Raw genomic sequence first — 26,216 nt, 5'->3', positions numbered from 1 at the left:
TACTGAGAGGAGGGAGGGGAAATTTTCCCCCTCAGTGACTCAAGGACTGTTAAGGATGTGACATCTGCACTAGCAAGGCTGTGCTTGCATTTCCAAGGAAGTGGAACAATGCTTGTTGTTACAGCCACATCGGTTTGTGTTATGTTTGTGGGTTTTTTTTCTGAAGATGTTAGAAAGAAATACCTTTCAACAGGAAAGCTTAAATCTGGCCAGACACTCCTGAGGTCTTCAAAAAGGAAATTATCTATAAAATCTAGTGCCGTCTACCATGAACAGGTTCTCTGAAGGATGCAGCCTAGACTGGACCCCTGACAAGTGATGCGTCAGGATGGTGTGTGCAGCAAGTTGTTGAGATACTGTGGCAGAGAAAGACAGAGACACCAAGCAGAATTAGCCTCCCTGTAACTAGACTGTTCAAGAGTGTTCTTTCATTTCTTCAAGCTGTGTCTTTTATGAACACGAGATAACTACAATGGGGATTTTTTTAGGTCTGTAAATAAAGATATTTATTTTCACTTTACCTTAATGTAAGTTAAATGAGTTCTCTTGTCACACAGGATGGGACAAGGCATCCCTCATACATGATCCCATGGGGGTCAGGAAGAGGAAGAGGTGTCTTCTGATAACCAGAGCTGTCCAGAAGAGCCTTTGGGGAAGGAGCCTGAACCTAGAGTGTCCCCAGGATGTCTCCTATAACAGACTTACAGAATAGTGCACTGGTCTGTGTTTTTACAAACAAATTTGTTGCTAAATCTGCTGGTAGAAGCTCTATAAAACTTTCAGAATGCTGTTACTCAAAGGCATTGCTTCTGACGATGCTGTTGGAAGTGTGTCTAGCTGAAGATGTGACTCCAGGTCTCTTAGTTCAGACCGAAGAGGCCTAGGACCAAGCATCTGCCTCTGTCATGCACACGACAAGAGGCTACATCCCACATCCCCCAGCCCCATGCTGCAAGTCATCAAACTCTGAGTCAGTGTCACATTTGCTGAATCCTCTACACACAGAGAAATTGAGGAAATGAATGTCAATCCCAGGTATGTTCATGCTTTTCCCATAGACCTCTGTGGCAGATGCAGTGTTTTGGGGTGCCATGAGTAGCAACCAAGGAGCTGTGCCTTTGCTGTCCATCTGTAGATGTTTTAAGCTCAGTAGAAGGAAATCATAATCATAGAATGGTTTGAGTTGGAAGGGACCTCAAAGATCATCTAGTTCCAATCCCCCTGCCACAGCAGTGACACCTTCTACTAGATCAGGTTGCTCAAAGCCCCATCCAGCCTGGCCTTGAACACTTCCAGGGATGGGGCAGCCACAACTTCTCTGGGCAACCTGTTCCTGTGCCTCACCACCCTCACAGTGAAAAATTTCTTCCTCAAATCTAATCAAAATCTTCCCTTTTTCAGTTTAAAGCCATTGCCCCTTGTCCTATCAGTACACCTCCTTGTAAAAAGTCCCTCTCCAGCTTTCTTGTAAGCCCCCTTTAGTTACTGGAAGGCTGCTATAAGGTCACTCTGGAGCCTTCTCTTCTCCAGGCTGAACAATCCCAACTCTCTCAGCCTGTCTTCATAGGAAAGGTGCTCCAGCCCTCGGATTATCTTCGTGACCCTCCTGTGGACTCGCTCCAGTATCTCCATGTCCTTCTTATGTTGGGGGTCCTGGAGCTGAATGCAGTACTGCAGGTGGGGTCTCAAGAGAGCAGAATAGATGGGCAGAATCACCTCCCTCAAGGAAGGAAGAGAGTCAATCTATGTCCTCTTGAAGAACGGCTTTGTTCTCCTTTTGTACTACATTTCGCTCAAAACCAATGCTTCTGAGTGTCCCTGTGGAGCAAATAAGAGATTCAGCCCATAGATACTACATATTTGATGTACAAGACTGATTTATAGGATCAGAAGTTAATTAGATTGCAACGATAGGGTGTAAGTGCTGTGTCACTCTTAATAATTGGGTGATTAATGTCAGTTAAAAATAAAGCTGCTGTGATAAAAGACAGTGGAGCTGAAGTCAGTTGCTTCCCCTTAACTATCAAGGACAGAGAACCTGATTTTGCAGAAGAGGAGGTTTAGTCACGTAATAGAAAACTGTGGAGATCCCAGCTGAACATCTGGAACCATTGTGCTCTTCGTACAGCACGCTGGAGATGGATGTAAATGGCAAAAGCTGTGCTCTTTAGCTCCTCCTGTGCACGGGGTCAGCACTAGAAATATTTACTCACAGAGACAGTTGAATTGGCCTGAACAGTGTGTTTCCCATGATTAAGAGGTTGCAATGTTGATGAAAACCACTACACATTAGGTAACAGACTTTGGAGCATCACTGAACACCTATACCAGCTGGATGTATCTGCTTTTCAACCTTCATTTGCGTGCTGGGTTTGTATGGACGGGTTCTGGTGGTGGGAAAGGGGATTCACCCCCTGTCATTTTGCGGGCTTCCAGACCTTATCAGACCAGCCTGTGGCCAAGTCAGAACCCCCATCCCCTCAGGCCGGGGTAGAGCCATCAGCGCCTCTGCGAATTGCCCTGTTTAAGTCGAGGACAAAGGAGCCAGGGGTGCTTCGTGCTCTGGACCTGGAGTAAGGAGAGGGGGGAGGCGAGTGCTGCCCCTTCCTCCCCAGCCCTCTGGGCAGGTGGCTGTCCGTGCTGGGCTGGCGCCACTGGGCTGGAGATGGCCACGGCAGAGCCGCCTGGGGAACTCAGGGAGCGCCCCACTCCCGGGGTGCCGCTGGGCCGAGTTCACCCAGAGAGAACTGAGATCTGAGAGAAACGGCCACACAGGCACCAGGTCAGTGAAGATGGAACGGGACGAGGTGTGCCGGAGCTGAGTTTCCCCTGCAACTAGTGGCGAGACAGCAGCAGCCCCCCTGCAGCCAGGACAGACTCAGTGGGGCAGAGACCCGCTCGCAGCCCGTGGAGAAACCCACATGGGGGAAGAGATGCCTGAGCCTGAGAGAGGTCATTGAGCATGGGAGGCATGACAAGGTAGAGACGCATCTAAAGTCCGTAGGACGACCCACGCCGGAGCAAGTGGCCACAACTCCCTAAGAATCCGAGACTGTGGTAAAGCCCGCACTGGAGCAATCTGATGGGAAAGGATTGCGTCCTGCGGGTAGGACTCACACTGAAGAAGTCTGTGGATTTTTCCTTGTGAGTAGGGGATCCACTGGAGCACGGGAAAATGGTGTAAGGACTCCTCCTCCTTTAAGAAAAGGAGCAGCAGTAACAACACGAGATGAACTGACCTGCACTCCCCCATTCCCTGTCCCCCTGTGCTGCTGGGGGAGGAGGTAGAGCCAGGAAGAAAAGGAAAAGGAGAGAGGAGGTGTTGTTTTTAAGATCTGGTTTTGTTTCTTTTTACCCTCTCAAGTAACGATTAATGTTTCTTTTTATCCTTTCAAGTAGCTGTTAATAAATTGTTTTGCTTTATTCCCAAGCCCAGTCTGTTTTGCCCGGGACCATGGTTGGTGGGTGCTCCCTCTGTTCTTGTCTCACCCTCAGCCCTTTTATTACATTTTTCTTCTCTCCACCTCACTGAGGGGAGGAGTGGGAGAGCGGTCTCGTGGTAGCTCAGCCGCTGGCTGGGCTAAACCACGACAATTTGTCCTAAAGGAGTAAAGTGTGACTACTATAAGTATCTATACCAAACTACTGATGATATGTGGCTTGTTTCTGGTTGTGGCATGCAGCCACGGGATAAAGCCAATGCACTTTTTGGTCCTTCTCCATACCACATCCATAAGCACACATGGTATATACATAAGCTCAGATCTATACTTCGCGTATTTCCATTTCTGTTTGCCGTATGAGGAGCCCTGCCCCAAATGTAAGGACACATTTGGCCCTGTGCTGTTGCATAAATGTCAGCCCATTAGAGAGGAGCCAGGACGGTGTCAGGGACACATAAGAAGCAAGTGAAGCTGGAGAAACGTGAACCTGTTGTTTTTGAAGCCTGGTGAGTAGGAGTCTGATCCTCCGACTCCAATATTGGTTAATGGGATCTGAATGCTTGACTCCCACACACAGCTTTGAAAATTTACTCCATCTGCTCCATTTCTTGTTATCTTGCCTTGTTTTTTCCCCTAGCAGAGAAGACGGAGCCCTCTCTTTTCCTGAGATAAGCTTTGAGAACTGTAACAGTTTGAGTACAAATGTTAATTTTATCAAAGCCAGTTTTAATACCAACTGGGAATTTGATTTCTTCTCTAGAGGCACTATATCTACATTTAAAAATAGATCTGTGTGGCAAATGAATGCACAGGTTCACAGATGCAAGGTAGCAGTAATGGCCAGGTTAAAACCTTATCATGTACAGATTTTATCACCTAACTCTGAAAAATGGACAGGGATCGTCTACAAGGTCAAAGGGTTACATTTTATTGATCTCCTAGAGTTCATTTTATTTTTCTTCATGTCCTTCTTATTACACCACTGGCACGCACAAACAGATAAATTGTGATAATTCCTTCAAAACATGCTGACTAGTGTCAGCTGAGTCCAGAGTGACTTACTGGTTCTACTTATTCAAAAGGAAGCTTGTGGATGAAACAACAGTCAAAATCTATATTTTTTTTTGCTAAAGTCTTTTTTCACCCTTTGTTCTTTCAGTGCCTTATTTGACTCTTTTGAAAAAGCGTTGTCAAAATTTTCCTTTTTCTGTTTTTTGTCTGATTTTTCTTTGTCTTTTCCTTTCTGCTTTTTTGGTTTTCTTTTGTTCTTGTGGGTTTTTTTTTTGTTGGCCTTATTAAATACCTTTAGTAGCAATAGCAATGACATGACTCCCTGTTTCACTTTTAGCCTTTCACAGTTTCTGATAAAACAGAGCAGAAAATTTTAGCCGAGCTATCGATTTCCACAGCATATCCTAGAAATGCTGCAGAAATGATAATCTTCTCTTTACAACTCAATAAGGGAAACCCAGGCACTCTTGTGCTAAGGAAATACATGATATCTCATGCAAAGTTAGAGCCCTTAACTAAACTTTGTGTTAATTAGCAAAGCAATAAAGACATTCTGGCTCATTATGTGTTAAAAAGCACACAGCACTTACACTTGTGCAGCAATCACTCAGCCACTGGTAATATCAAGGCTACAAATTGCTTTCTAGATGTATTCCCAGACATAAACCAAATACATCACATTTTTGTTTAACAAACATCACTACCTAATATGAGCTATACAGCCCTCTATTTATGCCGTTTACGGTAAACATAGCATTAAATGTGTTGTCTGGATAAGAACTGCCTGAGAACACTTGAGTCATAATGCAAACTGGGAGCACTAAATTGATCTTAAAGGAAATTGTCATTATCTAATTCACAAGCAGCCATTCCGAATGGCTGTAAAAAAAAAATGTTTTCATTTTGCTTAGATCCGGCACTGCAAAAGGTCACATGCTTCTAAGCAGACCTCAAATTACAAAATACACTTGAAAAGATTTGCTTTAGCAGAATTTAACTGTATTTTAATCAGAACAGTCAGTGTTCTTTGTCTCTGAAGAAAGGGAGGATGGAAAGATAAATCCAAAAGGCTGAAGTTCAATTACCTGTTTCTGTGTGTTTGTCACTCACAAGGCGTAGCATATAATTGACTCTTTTGATTTTTTGTTTGTTTGATTAAATTCAGAAGTAGAAGGAACATTTCAGGTCAACCTAAACCAAAAGTAATCTTCTTCATTTTCATTATCTTTTCCCAAACAAAACACATACATCTTTATTATGGGGGTATAACATTAGCTACATCTCTAAACATAATCTCATTACAAAGTATAGAATTTACTGAAATAAAATATTTGTTTCAATTTTATTTTCTTCTCATTAATTTTCCCCTGGACACTGTGTGCCAAATGTGACTACGGTTTGTGAATAGCTTCAGTCAATCTGGTTCTGTGGGTTTTTTGGTGTCTTTTGTTGGCATGACTGCATTCCTCAGTGTTTTTGTTAGAATCCATTTACATAGTTTCAAACTTCTCGCTTGTTTTAATCTCGCTAGCTACAGAGCAGGGATATGGGAATTTTCTTGCCTCAAAAATGTGTCCAGTGACTAATTGCGTTCAGGAGTAGCTGTTGAGATGCTCTCACCATGGGAGGAAAGAGGCATGTGTGACCCCACAGACTTGGTGCTGTCCTTACTGAGGACACGTTAGATGAGGCTTTGCAGGACATCGATTTCAGTGATCTCTTAGTGGCTTCCACATGCGAAGATCCAGTTGGTGTAGAATGGGAATTCACTGGCTCTTAGCTCGAAGCAGCATCCCTTTTCGGTACTACTTGTTTGCTGAGGCAAAGCAGAGAAGTTCCTTACTCTCTTCATTGACTTTACCCATTTCTTGCCAAACTCAACACAAGAAGGGAAAGGGTTCATTTCATCTCTGCATGGTGCTATCTAGTTAAATACTGTTCCTCAAGCAAAGACAAGGCCATCTATTAATAAATAGATGCACAGGTTCAGCCCTGTACCACTGCTGCGTCCACCCAGCAGCTTGGGGTTGCCCTGACTGTGAGCAGTCAGCCCAGAGGACCAGACCTGCTGCACCCATCTGTGTACACAGGCTCTGCCTGATGTTCACACATGCTGTAGGAAAATGCCTTAGCATTGTCTAAAGCTCCAAGGGAAAAAGCATCTTGCTAGCTATTTCTCACTCTCAGGAAACATCCGGTGCTTTGGTGGTGTTTGGGCATAACTGCACCTGTGCTTGTTCAGGTCCTACCCGGGTGAGACTAACCCAACGGTTACAAAATACTTTGAAGATTTTAAATGAAGGAGTAAGGGGGTGTGGAGAGAGATAATTGGACTGGATTCTGGGAAAGGAGGAAGAGTCGTTATCAGAGATAACAGTAAGGTTTCTATCATCTCTTTGGCCTTGGAAATAGCTGCTTCTTTGTTTAAGTATAAGGTTGCAATTTTATGTTTGCACGGAAAATCTAATGCCCTGAAGCAAGAACTTGAATGAGTTGCAGAATATTAACATTTTCCTGACCAGCAGAGACGAGACGTAGGTTTCATGGTTGACCTTCAGCTTCTTGATTCCCAATATTCAGATGCTGGGCTTGGCTCTTCCTTCCCAAGGACACCCAATTTGCCATAGGCAGGTAAAACTCACTGATCAAGGAAAGTGTAGTGGAGGCAACTGAATTTGTTGTATGGAGTTTTGCTTGCTTATTTACTTGGTTTTTAAACATGTTATGAAAAGCTGTCTGTTATACCTAAATGGGTCTCTCATGATGTCTTGTCTCTGTGGTGGCTTCTGACTGGAGACATAAGGAGTTCAAAGAGAGGAAGACTAAATTTTGCCATACACAACTTGTGGACTGCTTGCTCAGATTTATGAACAATACTGGCCAAGAAGTGGCTCTCTCACTAAATCCAAGTGGGGTGATCGAGGTGCATCTACCTTGAAGAGTTGGAGACATGCTCTGCTCAGGAGAGTGTTGGGTGAATTGGATTGTTGCCCATGACTCTGGGTTTGCACTGATGGTCTCTTGCAGTATGTAGACCAAGAGAGGAGTGGGGCCCTCTGGGCACTGTTAAACATGAGAACAGTGGTTGTAGACCTCCATTGAGAAGGGAAAACACTGCCCCTCTGAGCATGGAATCAAGCTAGGTTCTCCTGAGCCGTGTGCTGAGGTCCTTGTAGAGAGTGTGTTGAAGCACTATTTCTTGAGATCTCAAGGAAATGCAATGACAAATATTGCAATTCTCTTCAAAAAATCCCATGTATCAGTCATGCAAATGGAGTGTCATTCCCTGGTGACACGGATCCACACTAACACCGTATTTTTTTAAGCTTTGATTATATATTTTGTTAACAGCCACTCTAAAGGCACTGCTTTTCCGCACTCCTACCTGTGCCACTTCACGTTCTATTGAGGACGTTGGGGAAATGAGAGCTGTCAAGTTGTGATAATGGTGCAAAATTCATGGTCTGAATATTGCATCTCAGCGTGACCTTTGTATATCTGAGCACTTAGGCGTTGTAGCACTGGGACTGTGCAATGTCGCAGAGATAACACTACCCTCAGCTCGAGCATGTCCTTCTCTGAGTGGCAACATCTTGCAGAAATTAACAGGCGTTTGCTTATCCAAGGGAAGGTACATCAAGTAAAATGCACATCTCTGAGCTACCAGCTGTTTGTGTGTGTGTAGAAGAGCTGAAATCTATTTTCTCAGTGAGAAGTTGATCTAAATCCTCCTTAATTTCAGTAGGAAAATATATTGAGCTCAGCAGACTATAATTTAGACACCCACCATACCTGAAAATGCAGAATAAAATACTGTTTTTCATTTATTTGCTTTGGAAGTAACGAATCATATTTTTTCAGCTGTCTGTGTAAGCAAAGTGACATGCTTAAATGGCTGGTGCAAGGTTTATAATAGTTTGCAAACCAAACGGCTGTGTCTGAGGCAAAAAGAACTTGGTGTATTAATACCATGTTTGAATTTGGAAAATTAAAGAAACAAAAATGCTACAGAACAGCACTACAAAGCATTGAGATTAGATATGTGTATGTGGAGCCAAGTGATGTGCCATCAGCATCCCTTGAAGTGTATGTTTCTCCATACTTGCTTTAGGAGGGTGAAGCATAGCTGTCTTGTCTCCCCACCCTGTCACTACTAATAAATGTTTTCTAGAAACTCAGTGGGAGACACTACCCAGAACATACTACAATCACGTACAAGAATATGTCTCCTAGAAGAGGGGCAATTCCTCTGTAGTATCTCAGAGACAAAATGTTTGGTTCGAGGTACTTCTCTGGAGTGATAAAGACTGGAGAAAAAATCTTTGTTGCTCCGCAGCTGTTGTAATCTGGAAGAATCCCTTGGAGTTGCATCTGCAAGATGATGTGCCCATGCTCTGCAAGGCAGCGTGACACCAAATCTCCAGGTAGCTGTAGGTGACAAAGTACTGCCACAAAGTGCAAGTCATGCAAACAACTCAGCTGGATTACCATAGAGTCACAAGAGTCAGACCATGGTGTCCCACACTGTTTGGGGATGTCTCAGCCTCTTGGTTCTCGACTGAGGCAATTGCCCTTTGAGTGTCTCTCATCTGTACCTTCCTGCACTTTTTAGGTTTCTAAGAGAGCAGCCAGGATGTTTGAGCCTAGCAGGGCCTTTTGGGCTGCAGACTCCTCTGAATCACATCAGCTTGGTTGGATGCCAAAATCTGTGAGGACAAGGAGACCGAATAGCTTTCCATCTCCTCACTGCTCAGCGCTGCAGGGCATGTTGGGCCCCCATTTGGCAGTCCCAGGCTCTTAGGAGAGAGCTTTAACACATCCTCATGTCCCGTGTGCTTATGTGATTTGAGATGGCGAGCCTTCCATTGCGATCCTCGCTCTACGCTAGCATTTAATAGCTGTCACCTCTCAGCCCACGCCTGAGCCAGTAACTAGTAGTTGAGAGATGGTGAGGAAGAGGAACTTGATAAGTTGCTTTAATGGCAAAGCCCAACATAGGGATAAGGAAAAGTCAATATTTCTCTTGCAGTAAGCTACAGCCACAGGAGGGCTGGGAAGTGACCTTCCCAGTTGCAGCCTGACACCAGTAGCAATGGTTTAAACAATGGTTTAAATTTGATCTATTATTTGACTCTCTCCCAAAATGGAGATTAATATCTTCAGATGTGTGTATCAGGTACCACGGTTATGAACAACAAATGAGAAGTGATGAGGAACAGCTCTGTACACAGGCCTGTGTTGCTGCCCCCACACCTTCAGCAGATCTGAAGGGCTGGTTGTTTTGTGGACCTAGAAAGGCATTTAAATACTTTTAACTCTTCCTTTCTGCAGAGCGTAAAAGTTACTGTGAGTAATGTGCACTATGGTCACTCCTGATTTCTAGATGTAGATCATCCCAGCCAGAGTTGTTATCTGTCTACCTCACTTGTCAGAGACACCAGACGTCCAGAAATCATGGACTCATAGAACCACAGAATCATAGAATGGCTTGGGTTGAAGAGACCTGTGATAGTTTGATGTGTAGGGGGGTGTTCTGGTGGCAGGGGAGGGGATTTGCTCCCTGTGCCACCAGATCTGAGTCCCATCCCCCCCGGGGGAGGTTGAGCCAAATTGGCGCCTCTGCAAATTGCCCTATTTAAGTTGAGACAAAGGGGCGGGAAAGGGGCTTTTGCCCAGGAGTGAGGAGAGGGCCGGAGGGCGCTGCCCTCGCTCCCGGTTCCCGGCCGGGCGGCTGCCTGGGCCCGGGCTGGCGCCATGTGCTCAAGATGGCGCCGGGGGAGCCACATGGGGGGCTCGGGAAGCGCCCCGCTCCCGGGGTGCCCACCGGGCCGAGCTCCCCCAGAGAGGATTAAGATCTAAGAGAAAACAACCACAACGACCAGGTCAGTCAAGATGAAGCAGGAGGAGGGGTACTGGGGCTGAAGTTTTCCCTTGCAAATCGGTGTGAGATGGCAGGCGGCCCCCCTGCAGCCAGGGTGTACTCGGCGGAGCAGAGACCCACTCGTGGCCCGTGGAGAAACCCACGTCGGGGAAGAGATGCCTGAGCCCAGGAGAGGTCGTGGAGCAGGGGATGCGCGACAAGGTGCTGTTAATAATGGGCATGGGATGCACGACGAGGTCATGGAAGCATCTGGAGTCCATGGGACGGCCCACACAGACGCCAGTGGCAGCAGCTCCCTAAGAGGCCGAGACTGGTAAAGCCCGAACTGGTGCAATCCCTGGGGAAGGATTGCAATCCTGTGGGCAGGACTTACGCTGGAAAAGTTTGGGGATTTTTTTTCCTTGTGAGTAGGGGATCCACCGAAGCAAGGGAAAAATGGTGTAAGGACTCCTCCTCCTTTAAGAAAGGAGCGGCAGTAACATCATGGATGAACTGACCTGCACTCCCCCATTCCCTGTCCCCCTGCGCCGCCGGGGGGGAGGTTGTGCCAGGAACGGAAGGAAATAGGGGGTAGGAAGGTGTTGTTTTAAGGTCTGGCCTTGTTTTCTCTTTCTCCTCTGAAGTAACCGGTTTCGTTCCCTTGTGTCTCTCGTTAAGTAACTGTTAATAAATTGTTTTGTTTTTAAGAAGAAAGCCGAAGTCATGTTTTCCTCGGGACCATGGTTGGTGGGTGCTCCCTCTCGGTTCTTGTCTCGACCCTCAGTCCAAAAACCACGACAAGACCTTAAAGATCGTCTAGTTCAAACTCCTCTGCACGTAGCCTTGAACACTTCCAGGGATGGAGCATCCACAGCTTCTGTGGGTACCCTGTTCCAGTGCCTCATCACCCTCACAGTGAAAAATCTCTTCCATAGATCTAGTCGAAATCTGCCCTCTTTCAGTTTAAAGACATTACCTCTTGTCCTGTCACTACATGCCCTTATAAAATGTCCCTCTCCAGCTTTCTTGTAAGCCCCCTTTAAATACTGGAAAACTGCTATAAGATCTCCCTGGAGCCCTGGGGATGATCCTTCTGATCATCTTTGTGGCCCTCCTCTGGACTCACTTCAACAGGTCCGTGTTGGGGGACCCAGAGCTGAACGCAGTACTGCAGGTGGAGTCTCACGAGAGCAGATTAGAGCAGATTAGAGGGGTAGAATTGCTTTCCTTGACCTGCTGATCCCTGGCTACTGCAGTAACTTCTCAATATCCCATCAGTTTATGTTCCTGGCAAGGCAAAAAAAAGCACATCTGGGGAAAATGAGACATGCGATTCCCCTATATGGACCCAGAGCCTAAGCTCCCAGGGGGCCGAGATGGTGTAGGGAGGACCTGGTTAGATAAAGTGGAAACAAGAAGTATCTTTCAAAATTGAGTTACACAGACTACCATAAACTTGTAACAACTGGACTTAGGATTCATAAAAACAATATTCATTATGAAGCTGCTTTACTGTGAAATCACTGTTGGCTCTTTGATACAGTTGGACATAAAATACAGTAACTGTTTTGCAAAGTAATTGCTGAGAAAGCAGAGACAATCTATCTTAGCATTTGTTTATATGCAATGAGGTTTTATAATCTAATTTGCAGATTACCAGCCATGATATTTAGGGCAATTAATGGACTGATCTGAATTGCCTACTCCCTTATGCAAGGTTTTCACAGAACATATTTCTGGACTAAGGAAGGGTACTTAAAATTCTGCACTCTCTTCTGTTTATTAATGGCCATACTCTTCCATAACTGTGGATGTTACCTACTGAACACGGTTCTGCTTTTATTACTATTCCTATAAAGTAGTTACTTGCAACAGTAATTCATAAGTGAGTAAAACTAATTTTCCTTTTTATTTTAAAATTGATTTCTGTTAAATATGACAGTTTTACTCTGACTACATTATGAAGTAGCTACTGAAGGATAAACTCTTAGCACTTTGATAACTTGCTCTGGCAAGCACCAATATACAGATTGTTGTAAATATTCTAAATGCATAAAACCTTTGCATTTCACTGCTGTGAGTGCAGTTTTTCCCCCTTCTTAAACCAGTGTGTTCTTGCTCCCTCCATCTCACTGTGGATTGTCAACTCTTCAGCGTGAGCAGTGCATCTTTGTTACGTCGTGCCACAGCAATCACTGCTGAAATAACCATGATAGCTTGAGAGGTTACAGGGCTGTGCTGGGAGCCAGGTTGTGAAAGTACTCATCATTCTTGTCATCTTCAAGCCCAGACTTTGCTCTGAAGCAGATGAGCACTCATGATTTGATCTGATGTGGGAATGGCAATAAACAGTTGATAATAACATCCCTGGTCCAGTAAGGTATGGGTACAATGCCTAACCCCACTGACTCATCTAAATCTCTGATGGATATCCAGGATGCAACTGTGGTACAAATAAATAGTTTTGACAAAGAGATCAAGAGTGGATGTTCATGCTGACTTGCTGGCTTTCACATGTGAGCCTGTGCTATTTTTATTCCTCAGCCCAAGGCAGATGACCTATGTCTTTGGGTATCCCATCCTTGCCACAGCTCTCGATATAGGTTTCTTGTTCATCTAAGGGAACCTTCCTAAGAATCGTTTTTGTCTCTTTTTGGGCTTACCTCAAGTTGCAGCAGAAGGAAAGGGTAATCCTAGGGGAGGACAGGCAACCTCTGGAAGATGGGACTGATGCTGGGAGCATCCTGAGTGGTCAGCAGCCTCCAGTACCTGGGCTGCTTCTGAGCTTGTGGTTTGCCTGCATCCTCAAATGCACACCCAGCACTGAAATGGTGCTTCCTGACTCAGGCTGGAAGGCCTGAGCTGAGATGCTCACAGTATGCACAGCCAGCAGCACTGGTAGCTGAGGGTGGCTCCCAAGACTCATACTCAAGCTGAGATTTTCTGACCATGTTAAAATAGGTATTTAGGATTCTGTAGTAGCCAATGGAGAGAGTCCAGGCTCTCCAGAGAGCACTCAGCCCATTTGAAGATTAATGGGATGTGTAACCTACCCTCTGGAGCTGCATGCATTAGTCCACTGAGTGGTGAAGGAGCCTTAATTGGCTATTTTTGGCTAGACATCTTACTCATAAATCATTTTTACTGGGTTAGGTGACTCCTGGTCTAAGGACAGAAGCTGAGAATAGACTGCTCTCGGTAACACTTGCATTCAGGTAGGTATTATTTGCCTTAACTTGTCTGACTTTCTACCCTAAGGCATTATGTAGCAGAAGTCACTTTTCTTAATATCCAGCCAGACAAAACCTGTATGAGGCCCACACTGTGCAGAGGCTGTTCTGAGATTGAAAGGTTGAAGCTCTGTGAGGAGAAGAAAGGTGCTTCACAGGGGGCATAGGTGGGACAGAAGAAATGGACATCCAGTCCCTGGTTGCAATACAGAATCTCTTTGAAAATATAGGCAGATATTATACTGCTGCCCTAAAAGAACTCATGGAGCTTGAGTTCAAAGTGTGAAGCCTTCAAATCTTATCTTTCCAGGCATTAAAAACTGATCTACTTGATGTGCTGAAGTTTTTGTTAGAGAAGTCTCAAAAGGTCAAATACAACTTTCAAACCCAAGCAACAATTGGAAGTTCCAGCCCCTCCATATCTCTTAGCCACTTGAATGTAGTCTTGTACATATGTACTCATCCCTGTTTGTGCTACGAATTTTTTCTGAGACTTGGGTGCGCCTAGAGATGGGCTCAATGCGTTAACCTGAACATATTTAAGAGGTGAATGAGTGTGTAATGAGATGCATTGAGAAGAAAAGGTTTCAAACATTCAAGCCTTGCCCAGAGGAACAGGCAATATGCACAAATATGTGGCATAGTATGGTGAAGGTGTCAGGTCTCATCTGAAATAATGTAGATGATGTTGGTCAGTGCTGTTCAGGGAAGATAAATCCTAGTTGATGTGGGCAGCAGGGTTTCTAATGGAAAAAGACAGTCTTTTCCTTGGAACACTGCTAGAAAACTGATAGAGGGCATAGCAAGGGCTCAGAAGAAATTTCATTATCTCAAATACATCTAGAGATAAGGAGCAAGAGCTACTTCAGTTGAAATATAGTGTCAGCACAAAGATTAAGAGCTGGTTATGAATAAATGTAAATTGGAAGTTAAAAATGTGCAGTGAAACAAAACCTGATAAGTTTTTCAACACAACTACGCAAAGGTTGACTGTAGAAGAGGAACTAGACTTGCTGATGAGACATCACTCCCCCTCAGGTTCTTTTAAACGGATACTTAAAAAAAAAAAACAACCTCAAAAATGGAATTGGTTGAAAAGTGTTGGGTTTCATTAAGACTACACTCACACAGGTGCAAATTAGGTCAAGTAGCACAAGCGCAGCCCAATAGATCATGCGACAGCACTGTGGAATGTTTTTTCAGAAAACAGATATAACTACAGCAGTGATGCACACTTGCAGACTCCATACCCTGTATCGGGCTTCTAAGTTCAGCTACACTCATGATATCTGAGTCTGATGAGGCCATCATCTTATAAATGTCAAATTAATATTAAACAATCGTAATATGAAACCCAAGGCTTTCAAATTGAGTAAGAAGGTGCTTGAATGTTAATTACTATGCCACTGTTAAGTCATACTTTGAGTTATGATATGTTTATTTTGTAGTTATTAACTTCCAAGTTTTTTTAAATTGGGGTTGTTTCATTGCACCATTAGTGTTAAGTTCTTGCATGCTAAATTTAATAGAATATAAGATGAAAGAATATTAGAGGTCAGCTTTTGCAATACTTTTATGTTGGGCTTTTCTTTTAATCTACGTCTTTTCTTGCAGCAGAGTGAAATGCCACAGGCTGTTTCATGAAGTTCAGGAAGTTCAGAGTTTTGCTGGGATCTGGGCTCTTCTCCTGGCGTGCTTGGTCTGGATTGTGATAACTGGGTGGGAATATACTGGGGAAAGGGAGCTTAGATGAAAGTCATAGATAGGTCTGACATGTATGAGTGCCAAGCAGTTACAGAGGTCAGCCTGACTGTGGGCTGAGACAGCTGCTGCTGGATGAAGAGCGATGCTAGGTCTGGCTAGAGGAGCTGTAAAGCCTTCCCTGTTCAGGACAGCACAAATTCATGTCCCTGAGTGCCAAGACTGCCCAGTTCCTGCTGAGTTCAGAACGGAAAGGTGGTACTAATGGATGGGAGATGCAGGAGGTGCTGATGGGTGTCAGCTCACACTGACCAGAGCTCAGCAGGAAATGCCTTGCCTCTCAGATATCAGGTGCAGACTACTAGAATTCCTGAAATCTTGCACAGCACAGGATGAAGGACCTGGAAGACAGAAGTCTTTCTTGCATTGAGAGGCAGAAAAATATCGACAAACCTCATCTTGAAATCGAGAGGGGCAGTATCACCTGAGGCAGCTGGCCTCATGCAAGAGCAGTAGATCTGCTCATACGTCAGAGTCCATTCACCACTTCCGATGGGAAGCCACCCCTCTTTCAACAAATATTTCTTGCATGAGACTATGGGGTACTTCTATAAGCCTGTTTCTTTGAGCTCTGGTATAACTGTCTCTGGAAACTCCAGTTCTCATAACTTACATACACAAGATTTTTCTGGCCTACTTAGGTCCCTCGAAAGTGGTCAAAGGCTGGGAATTTCGTGGCTGGACCAGGCAGCTGTCTGCTAGGGCACTCTGGATTAGACTTCTGGCTTTGCCAGGTCTTACCTTCACACCTGTGGCAGAGGTGCACAACGATCTTTTCTTACAACGATCTTTGTTCTCCAGTGACAGTCACCAGCATGAAGAAGTGTCTTCAGAGGGTCTAAGAAATATTTTTGCCTCTAGCTATGGTGGTTTATCACAAAAGTTCTGTGCTATCTTGTTCTTGTCTTTACAATACGAAGGTATTTCTAGGACTCTTATTATTCCAAAACAGTGTCTATCAGAGCTAATTAGTGTTCAGGCATAAGTCATCTAGGGAGTGGGGCTGATTAGCAATGAGCACCCTGTGGGTTGCTTGCACAGCTTTAAAGACAAATGATCCAGAGAAGTTCAATCAGCACTTGGATGTCTGAGGCAGAGCTTCTGGTTTATACCACTCATGAACAGCATTATTTTCTTAGTGAACAGTTGCAAAAAAGAAGTAAGGCAAGGGAAATTTGCCAAACAACGGCTAAACTGGAAATTAGAGATGAGTTCAAGATTAACCCTTCTCTTAGCCTGTGTCATATTCTAGGCGTCCACTAACCTGGATAGATTTCTAGCAATATTTTCTCTAATACCTCCTCATTGAGGAAGGCAAGGAAATATTTTCCCAAAGGAAATATTATCTTGCCTATGCGAACTTCGTGAAGTTCAACAAGGCCAAGTGCCAAGTCCTGCACATGGGTTGGGGCAATCTCAATCACAAATACAGGCTGGGCGGAGAATGGATTGAGAGCAGCCCTGAGGAAAAGGACTTGGGAGTGCTGGTGGATGAGAAGCTCAACATGAGCCGGCAATGTGCGCTGGCACCCAGAAAGCCAACCATATCCTGGGCTGCATCCAAAGAAACGTGGCCAGCAAGTCGAGAGAGGTGATTCTGCTCTTCTACTCTGCTCTCATAAGACTCCGTCTGCAGTACTGCGTTCAGCTCCAGGACCCCCAACACAAGAAGGACATGGAGCTGTTGGATCAGATCCAGAGGAGGGCCATGAAGATGATCCGAGGGCTGGAGCACCTCTGCTATGAGGACAGGCTGAGAGAGTTGGGGTTGTTCAGCCTGGAGAAGAGAAGGTTCTGGAGAGACCTTATAGCAGCCTCTCAGTACCTAAAGGGGGCCTACAGGAAAGCGGGAGAGAGATTTTTTACAAGGGTGTGTAGTGATAGAGCAAAGGGTAATGGCTTTGAACTGAAAGAGGATAGATTTAGATGAGATCTAAGGAAGTAATTTTTCACTCTGAGGGTGGTGAGGCACTGGAACAGATTGCCTCTCTAGCTTTCCTGTAGGCCCCCTTTAAGTACCGGAAGGCTGCAATAAGATCACCCCGGAGCCTTCTCTTCTCCAGGCTGAACAGCCCCAACTCTCTCAGCCTGTCTTCAGAGGAGAGGTACTCCAGCCCTCGGATCATCTCCGTGGCCCTCCTCTGGACTCGCTCCAGCAGCTCCGTGTCCTTCTTGTGTTGGAGACTCCAGAGCTGAATACATTATTCCAGGTGGGGTCTCACGAGAGCAGAGGGCCAGAATCACCTCCCTTGACCTGCTGGCCAGGCTTCTTTTGACACAGCCCAGGACACAGTTGGCTTTCTGGGCTGCCAGTGCACATTGCTGGCTCATGTTGAGCTTCTCATCCACCAGCACTCCCAAGTCCTTTTCCTCAGGGCTGCTCTCAATCCATTCTCCGCCCAGCCTGTACTTGCGCTTGGGATTGCCCCGACCCACGTGCAGGACCTTGCACTTGGTCTTGTTGAACTTCATGAGGTTCTCACAGGCCCACCTCTCCAGCCTGTCAAGGTCCCTCTAGATGGCATCCCTTCCCTCCAGGGTGTCCACAGCACCACACAACTTGGTGTGGTCAGCAAACTTGCTGAGGGTGCACTTGATCCCACTGTCCATGTCACCAACAAAGATGTTAAATAGCACTGGCCCCAGTACTGACCCCTGAGGAACACCACTTGTCACAGGTCTCAACTACCTGCATAATTGTAAATGTGGGTAAGAACACTATAAGGAGATGTTTCCCACTGAACGTTCCTCATGTCCCACACATCTGGGTTCCACAAAGGACGTTTTCCCTGCCCGGGAATCGAACCCGAGCCATGGCGATGAGGGCACCGGATCCTAACCACTAGACCGCCAGGGAATGCCGGATATCATTCCCCTCATATATCCACACGTGGTGGCTTCATTTTAGTCTTGTGGCTCCAAGAACTAATTTTCTCTTCCCATAAAGTGTTTCTTTGTCAGCATGGAGACTCACCCTTATCACCACAATTGTAATTATCAAAAGCTGCTAAGAGAGTTTTCAAAAAAAAGACTCTCAGCCCTGCTGGGATCTGTTTGTGGGGCATGACAAGTGATTTTTAGGGCAATTGGGTTGATGGAAGGAGCATAAGATGGTAAGAAGAGCTAATACAGCAAGTTCCTTCCAGATCTTTTTTTTAAAGCTAAGTGAGTAATTCACAATTAATAATTTACTTTTTGGGATCAGGCTTTTATCTTCTTTGGGGATATGCTACAATCAAAATGTAGGTCCTCAAATTTGTCTGTTTGAATTACGTGGATATTTTTTTTTTGTAATTCTCTACAGCTTGGTTAGGCATCTTAGACATCCCAGCTGTGTTGCTTTGTTGCAGTTTGTTGTAGGAAGTGGTTCCTCCTTTGTGGATTAAAGTAGAAGAGTTTCTGCCATGGCCATTCATAATGCTAATTTGATTTCTGTGACTAACACACACTTGAAGCTAATCAGCTAAGTTCCAGCAAACAATTCAGATGCATGAGGAACAGATGAATGGCTGAAGGAAATTCAATAAACTCAGACAGCTTTTCACACTCTCACATTATTCTTTTCATGCTGCTGAAAGCTCATTGTCCTGTAAATTTAGTTAAAAATTTACAAGCATGGCATAAACTTTGATATATCTCAAGATCCATAGGTGCCTGTTGGGTTTTTCATTGGTTCCTTGGCTAAGTGAGAGTCTTGTAAATGGATGTTATTCTGGTCATGTCATTGCTTATGTTAGTACCATCAACTTTAATTAACTATTTTCCAGCCAAAGCAAGATCAAGACTTGTTTTATTAAGTCCTTGTAAATAGAGGTTAAGGCTTTAACTTCTCCTCATCAAACAATTTTCTTTGTACACAAGTTTGCTTAAATAAGTGATCTCCTGGCAGTTGTCATATCAGTGGACAACATTTCACTCAAACACACATCTGTGATGCAAGAAGGCAGATGAAAATTCATATCAGGATTTTGATCTCTCACAAACGTCACAGGTGTCTGGAGGAAGGACTTTGATTTTTAGTGGTTAAAATATATATGCTAGCAATACCTGGGAAATTTACTTTCACTTCACTGAAAACTACAGCTCCTGCTTGCTCACTGAAGAAAAAAACAGGAAACAAATTTAGTAAGAAATATAAGCTCTGTACCAGCTGAAACCAAATCTTGCAATTAACCCTGAGCTCTGCATTTCTTTTGTTAATATCATTAATAATGCCGCCTTCTTATCAGCCTCCGAAGCCACATCTCCTATTGAGGACAATAGGTGCCTATGAAGTTCTGTATGTCCATGAACAGTCAACAAAACATGCTTTTAGCAGGGAGTTTTCCTACTACCTTGCATTACCAGAACCTCGAATCACAGCCCCAGCAACCGCTAGCTCTAAAGATGGTGACACACTGTGGCTTGGTATATCTATGTATATATTATTCCTGTCAAAGGAATGTCAGTGATAACACTGGCATTGGAGGATCGTCTCCATATACCAGTCTGCAAGTGCTTTACATCTTCTTACTGGTATAAATTCTTCTATTAATTCAGCCTTTGCCATAATAGATTTTCTCTGAGCAATTTTGAGCAGTTACTTTATTAACCAATTGTAGCACCTATTTCTCTCAAAGTACAGGGAGGAAAAAAGAGACAGTTAATAAACTCTCTTATTTTTCTGACGTCATAGCTTTATACCTTGAAACAAACCCACAAATCTGTAATTTTAACCATCTATCCAGTAAATTCATTTTTCAAATGGTGGGTTTATCTCTCTTGACAAACTACAGTGAGTAATGATTCTTCATTTTTTTTCCTCTTGCGCTAGGAAATTTGTGCACCTTAATACTAGAACATGGCAAACCTGTAGGTAAGTTTACAAGTGTACCTTGAAGCCATAGATCATATACTTGTGCGCAGATGGCTCCCTCCGTATGATCATTACCCTGAGACTTGCAGAGCTCAGGGAAAAACCTAGAATTTTTTCAAGGACACCACAAATCATAACCAGCTCCTAGTGTTTGACTGGGGTTTTACCTTGCTCAACTATAGAGTGAATTCAGGAGCTAGAGATGGAAGAAGTATCCATACTTCCAGATTCTTCACCATAGCTGAGTCCAAAAATGTAGGGACAGGCTGATTCTTTGAAATCACTTGGCAAAGGAGAAACCTTGCTTGTCAGACTCGAGAGTTACTGAATGTGTTGTTTCCGCAACCACGTCCTTACAGGATTTCGGATTGGGTTAGTGTAGGGAAAAATGTCGTAACCTTAGGATATTTGTCATGCTACTGGTGAAAAAGACTTCGTTACATATTTTATAATTTGATGCCTCGAGACGTTTTTTGAAACTTGCCTTCATCTTTTATTCTGCATATTTTCCTCTTTCAAGAAACACTTAAGTAGCCTGCTTCTCCACTCCTTATAATAGTCAGCAACCTGTTCATCTTCAGAGATGAAGACAAATCCTTTTGGAGGGAAGCGAGCAGATCACATTGTTTGACAGCTCATAGCTTCAGACGACTTTGAGGCAAAAAATAACCCTCTGCAGATGGCCAATATGGATCCTGTGGTTAGAAAGTACCGTGAAGCTCTGCCTAAACTCTCTGGTGTGATTGAAGCATTTCTCTGAAGCCCAGAGCTCTTTAGTGCTTGGGTACCTTAACACGTTTGTGAAGCTGGGCCCCCATTCTCCATCAATGGAGATGACTTGCATCCAGGTGTGGAGATAGCTGCAGCTTTCACAGGAGCTATGTTCACTGCAGCAAAGGAGCTCAGGTCTCAGAAACAAGGTGGTAAATGCCACCCTCAGGTGTGACACAAGGGACTCTCCTTGAGTGTTGATGTCTGTAACCCAAAATCAAGGAAGGAGGAACCCAGAAAATGCCTTCCTGTGTGGCCATAAGTGAGTCTACACTTTCTCTTGAGAGGTGTCCCCTCTGTGTGCAAGTGGCTTCCCCTCCCACACCTCTTGGTGGAAAACTGGGGAAAGGAAGCCCCTGTCATCACCATGCAGCACCCAGGCTTGGTGCTGCAGCTTGAGGGGGGGGGAGGGATTTCTCTGATCTCTGTATTTACATTAAAAAACCGAAGCTTCTCTATATGGCACATGCTATACATGCCTTACAAAGAAGGGCAGTCTTCTGGCTCACAGAGTAGCGTGTTGGGAGGTGCGGATCTACCACAGATGTCTGAATGACCTTCCTAGGGCAATGTCTGCAATCTCCCATGTCTCTGTGTCCCTTTTGCTAAAACATGGTCATAGGTGAGCAACAAGAGGTTGGACAAATAAGTACTCCAGTGTGGTACATGCCCCAGCTGACCTGCCAGATGTGGCTTGCAGAGCACAAGGGCTGGATTACTGCTGCCTGGCTTTATGGAGACAGTAATTTGATTTTCTTTTCTACTCTGGTGCCAATTTCTATAAAAGTTGCAGGAGTGACATGCGTCAGAGAGTTTCTCGCCAGTCGATTTTTGCCTGAAACTTTTAATTGGGTTCCAAAACCATGGGGGTGGGGGAGTGTGGAATGTGCAGGTGGGAGTTGGGAGATGAACAGACATTGTCATTACATGAAGCCTAACGTTTTAGGAAATGAAGCCAAAATGCTGCTTGTTCAGAGAGGAGAGGCAAGAATCAATACACTAAAGGGCTTTTTGAGCCCTACAAAAATAGGGTTCCTACAGGTCTGGCAGGGCACATCTATGTGAGCGTACCAACCTTCCTACCAGGATGCTCTGTACGTTTTCCAAGGCTTTCAGAAAGCCATCTTCCATTTACATCTAACATTTAAACAAGGAGCTTATTTTCAAGGCTAATTTGTCTGTGTGTCTGAACCGGCCACACTCACAATTAGCCGTCCGCGGCCCCCCGAGCCGCAGGAGCCCGGCAGGGGGGTTGCAGCATGTCGCCTTCCGACGGGAGGGAAGGGGGGGGCTGCCTGGCTGCCGTTCCCATGCAGTACAGGCAGCGTGATCAGAGCGCTAACACAACAGCTTGTGTAATTACATGTTTCGAGGAAGTGTGTTAGCTCCACGGGGAGCTGAGTCCAATTGGAGAGGAGGAGGAGGAAGAGATTTCCTTTTTTTTTTTAGGGGGGGGGTAAGGTGAAAAGGGTCAGTACGTAACCCAGCTCTCGCTCGAATATGATAAAGGTAATTGTTGCTCTCAAGTGAACGCCGGGTGCTTCCTGGTGCTCCTGTCACTCGTTGCTCATGTCCGTATCATGCAGGCGTCTGCGCTCAGAACCAGGCGAAGCAGAGCTTTGCGAGAAGGGAGAAGAGATTTGACCCTGTCGGAAGCGGTACGTTGTGGTATTTGGCATTGTTTCTGTGTGAGCATCGCCAGGGCAGGGAGGGAGATGCAGAGTCAGGGGCACGGCCGTTTTACGCTACCCAGGCGTTTATTTAGGTGGAGGAAGGAGAGTGGCTCTTAAAAGCAATTAATTACAGTCCGTGCGCTGGGGCAGGGGGAGGATGGCTTGGACCTAACCTGTCATGTAGGTGTTTGATATGTGTCCTGTGTCGCCGCTGCTCGCTGTGACAGCCTGTGCCTGAGCTTTAAATATCCTGCAGTTCCCGATATGTTGTTTCTCCAGCAGGATTTCCATTTCATTTTCCTCCTCTCTCTAGTGTAAAATTTGGCCTAGCTTAAGCTTCTTTCCCTGGCTGAGAAGGTTATTTCCTTCCCTCCTCTCCTCCCCACCCCCTCATCCATCCTCTCCTCCTCTTGCAAATGCTCTCCGACCCTGATTTGGGGTTTCTCTCCCTGCAGTTAGCTGTGGGCTCTGTGGATGCTTTGCCGTGACGGAGGGCCGAGGGCTGACCGAGTCGCGGGGAGGATTTGTACGTAGGAAGAGAGGCGATGGCTGTGCAGCGTGCTCCCGAATCTGCTCTGAGCTTGCTGATGGTAAGTGCTTGCTGAAATCCATTTGGGAAGGGGGGGTGGGTGGGCGAGGGGAGCTGCACCACACGGATTCAGGGCACCAAATCTACGGGAGGATTTTGCGTGAGCCGGCACTTGGCGTTTGCAGGTCCTGGGGAACTTTGCAAAGGGCTCATCTGGTGCTCGCACGGAGACGGTCCTCCCGTGATGGGTTTTAATGAATCTGGACCAACGTTCAAAGCAGGATTTTGAAGTCACCTTTCTGGCAGAGCTGACATTCAGGGTTTATCCTGAGCTGTAGTTTTTCATTTTACTCATTATATCAGTGTCGCGAATTCTTGTGTCCTTCTGCTTTGTCCTGCTTTTGCCCTTGCTGATTGTGAGACAACTTAAAAGAGGAGAGGGAGAGCTTGATTTCTCTGTCGGTTGTTGTTAGCTGTGAACCAGGTACTCAGATGTTGTATCATTTGGGGAACGGTCCTCTAATGCAGTGAATCGCCATTTGACCAGCTGCAGAGTGTGTCAGACCTGCTACTGACTGCAGCCCACAGGGTAATGACTAGCATTTATCTGAGCTATTTGCTGCAACATGTTGAGCCACTGACCTACTTCCCAAAGTTCTGCATATTTATAATATTTCAAAGAAGATTATTTAGCAAAACACGTGACTGAGTCCAGAAACATGCTACAGTCCTGCTGCAATTAAACTAAACCCTTTTGGTCGGGTGTTAGAGAGTTGTTTAGCTTTACTGATTTTTTTTTTTTCTGTCTCTCCTACTCTTGTTGCCATTTCCTATGCAGCAGCATCAGAGATGGTTTTAGTGTAAGATCTCTGCTGGATGTTTTTCTGCTGAAATGTCACTGTAATGTTTCCACTGGAGAGTTGTGATAAGCAGAGAGCATGTGTGTGCGCACGTGCGTGTGTGTGTGAATGCATACATATATATTAATTATATATATATTTATACAATTATTTTTACTGATCTCTTTTCTGATTGCATTAGGAAATGATCCCCAGCACTCAGGGACATGACAAGTTTAGTAAAAGGAATGCTGCAGGATAATAGCCCTGTAGTGCCTAGGGTTGTTAACAAAGGTCAAGTTGAGAAAAGCGAATTTTGTGCCCATTACTCAAAATGCTAAACATGCTATTAAACCTCTGCATGGTTTGTTTTATGTTTGTCAGTGACTGGCTTGCTGTGTAAGCTTATTTTATTTCCTCTTGCTTACCTCCGGCCTTCCTGGCTTTTTGAATGGCCTCTTTCTATTTCTCTTTCAAAGATAAATTGATGGATGCCTGTCACCCCTGTGTCATTATTTGGGCTGTATACGTTTTTAGTTTCACTACCCTCTTAATTCTCAAGTTAAACCTCTCCTTCCCCAACTCTATACTCCTTGAACAGACCTTGTCAAACTCTGGTATGGTGCCAAGCTGCCCACAGATTTTATCTCTTAAAACATGTCTTTCTGCAGCTACATGGCCTTGCCCAGGTTGTCATTTTGGGGTGGATTGGGTGTTTCTACAGCTATGGCCTGTAACCTCGACCCCTTGGGTGTCCTTACCTTGGACACAGCCCTGGAAAGGACTGTTGTGGTCTCTCAGCCCCACATGGATGGGCTGCGTTGGGGGTGCAGAGCTGAAGGGGTTCCTGCCTTTGACCCTGTGGATGCTTGGAGTGGTGGCGATGCGCTCCTGGGTTGTGAGAGGACTCGTGTAACTCTTTGGGCTCTGCTCTGAGATGGCCTGGTACTAGAGGCTGTTTATTGATGTGGAAAAAGTGATTTGGTATGTTCACTTTGTGAACTGCTTCTTTTGCCTTAGAATTGTCTTGAGTGGTGGATCGGTTTAGCAGACTATAGAAACCTTGTCCTTTACCCTCTACTCTGTCTTGGCTTTGATTGCATGCTTGAGCAGGCTTCCCTTGAATCAATAATATATTCTTGCATAATTCATCCCACAATGAGCAGCTATAATGGCATCTGTTCTAAAAGTGCTACTCTCCAGAGGTTACAGGATTAGATGTCTTCGGGAAGTCCACAGAAGTAGCTTTTAATACTTTGATGGGCTTTTTCCATTGAGAGAGGGTTTTTTAGCGATGAGGAGTGTTTCAGTACCGCAGTTCCCCTGCAATAGGATGCAGAATGTACATCCAAACATTCACTTTTTATGAGACCTAATCAGCAGCAGTATTTGGCAGTGCTGCATCATACTCAATCTGAAAATATCTCCTTCTCAATGGGGTGTCTCAAAGCACTTTGTGTTGCAGGCAAAGAAACTAAGGTACAGAAGCATTAGGTGACTTCACTGGAATTTGATGCACTGAATTGAGTGACACAAATTAGAAGTTTTCTCATCGCAAACTCTTTTCTGGTCAATTAAGAAAGACGGGCATTTCCAGAGTATCGAGTTTCCTTCCTATAAAAGGACCATCTACAGGACATGGGTATCTAGCATTAGTATGCCCCAGCAGAGAGAGCTGTCCATGGGACCGCATGGCATTTCTGGATGCCAGCCATGATGACAGCTCACAATGACTTACCTGTGCCCGGCAAATGCTACCCAGGACATGGGGTTGACATGTCCTAAAGCAGCTCCCAGACGGCAGGTCAGCGGGGAGTTGCACATTGCTTGGGCAGCCATTAGCACACCAGAGAATCTCATTAAACCTGTTGCCTTAGGTGGGCAGGCCCTACTTCAGGTTAGTGAAATAAATATTGACCACACAATGAATTAATCTAAATTGCATCTGTTTATATTTTCATATTGTTTCCTAGCCACTTTAATACTCAAGTGACATTTTCTCCTGTTTTTAGTAGTGATTTATTTTTTCTTTTTTTCTCCCAGGCCAGGGAAAAGACTCAGTGAAGGAGAATTTCAGTCTTAAACATGTATTTTCCTAACATAAAGATATTGTTTTCATATAAAGACTGCAATCTGAAAATATAACTGCAACTCATCCATTCTGGTAAATGACTTGTATTATAAATGATTCTAGTTTGTGCCTGGTCTTGTAGGACTCCTGCCTCTACCTTGCTCTAGAGACCA

Source organism: Tauraco erythrolophus, chromosome 4 (assembly GCF_009769465.1).
Source record: "Tauraco erythrolophus isolate bTauEry1 chromosome 4, bTauEry1.pri, whole genome shotgun sequence".
Taxonomy (NCBI): Eukaryota; Metazoa; Chordata; class Aves; order Musophagiformes; family Musophagidae; genus Tauraco; species Tauraco erythrolophus.
Note: the sequence above shows the minus strand (reverse complement) of the source record.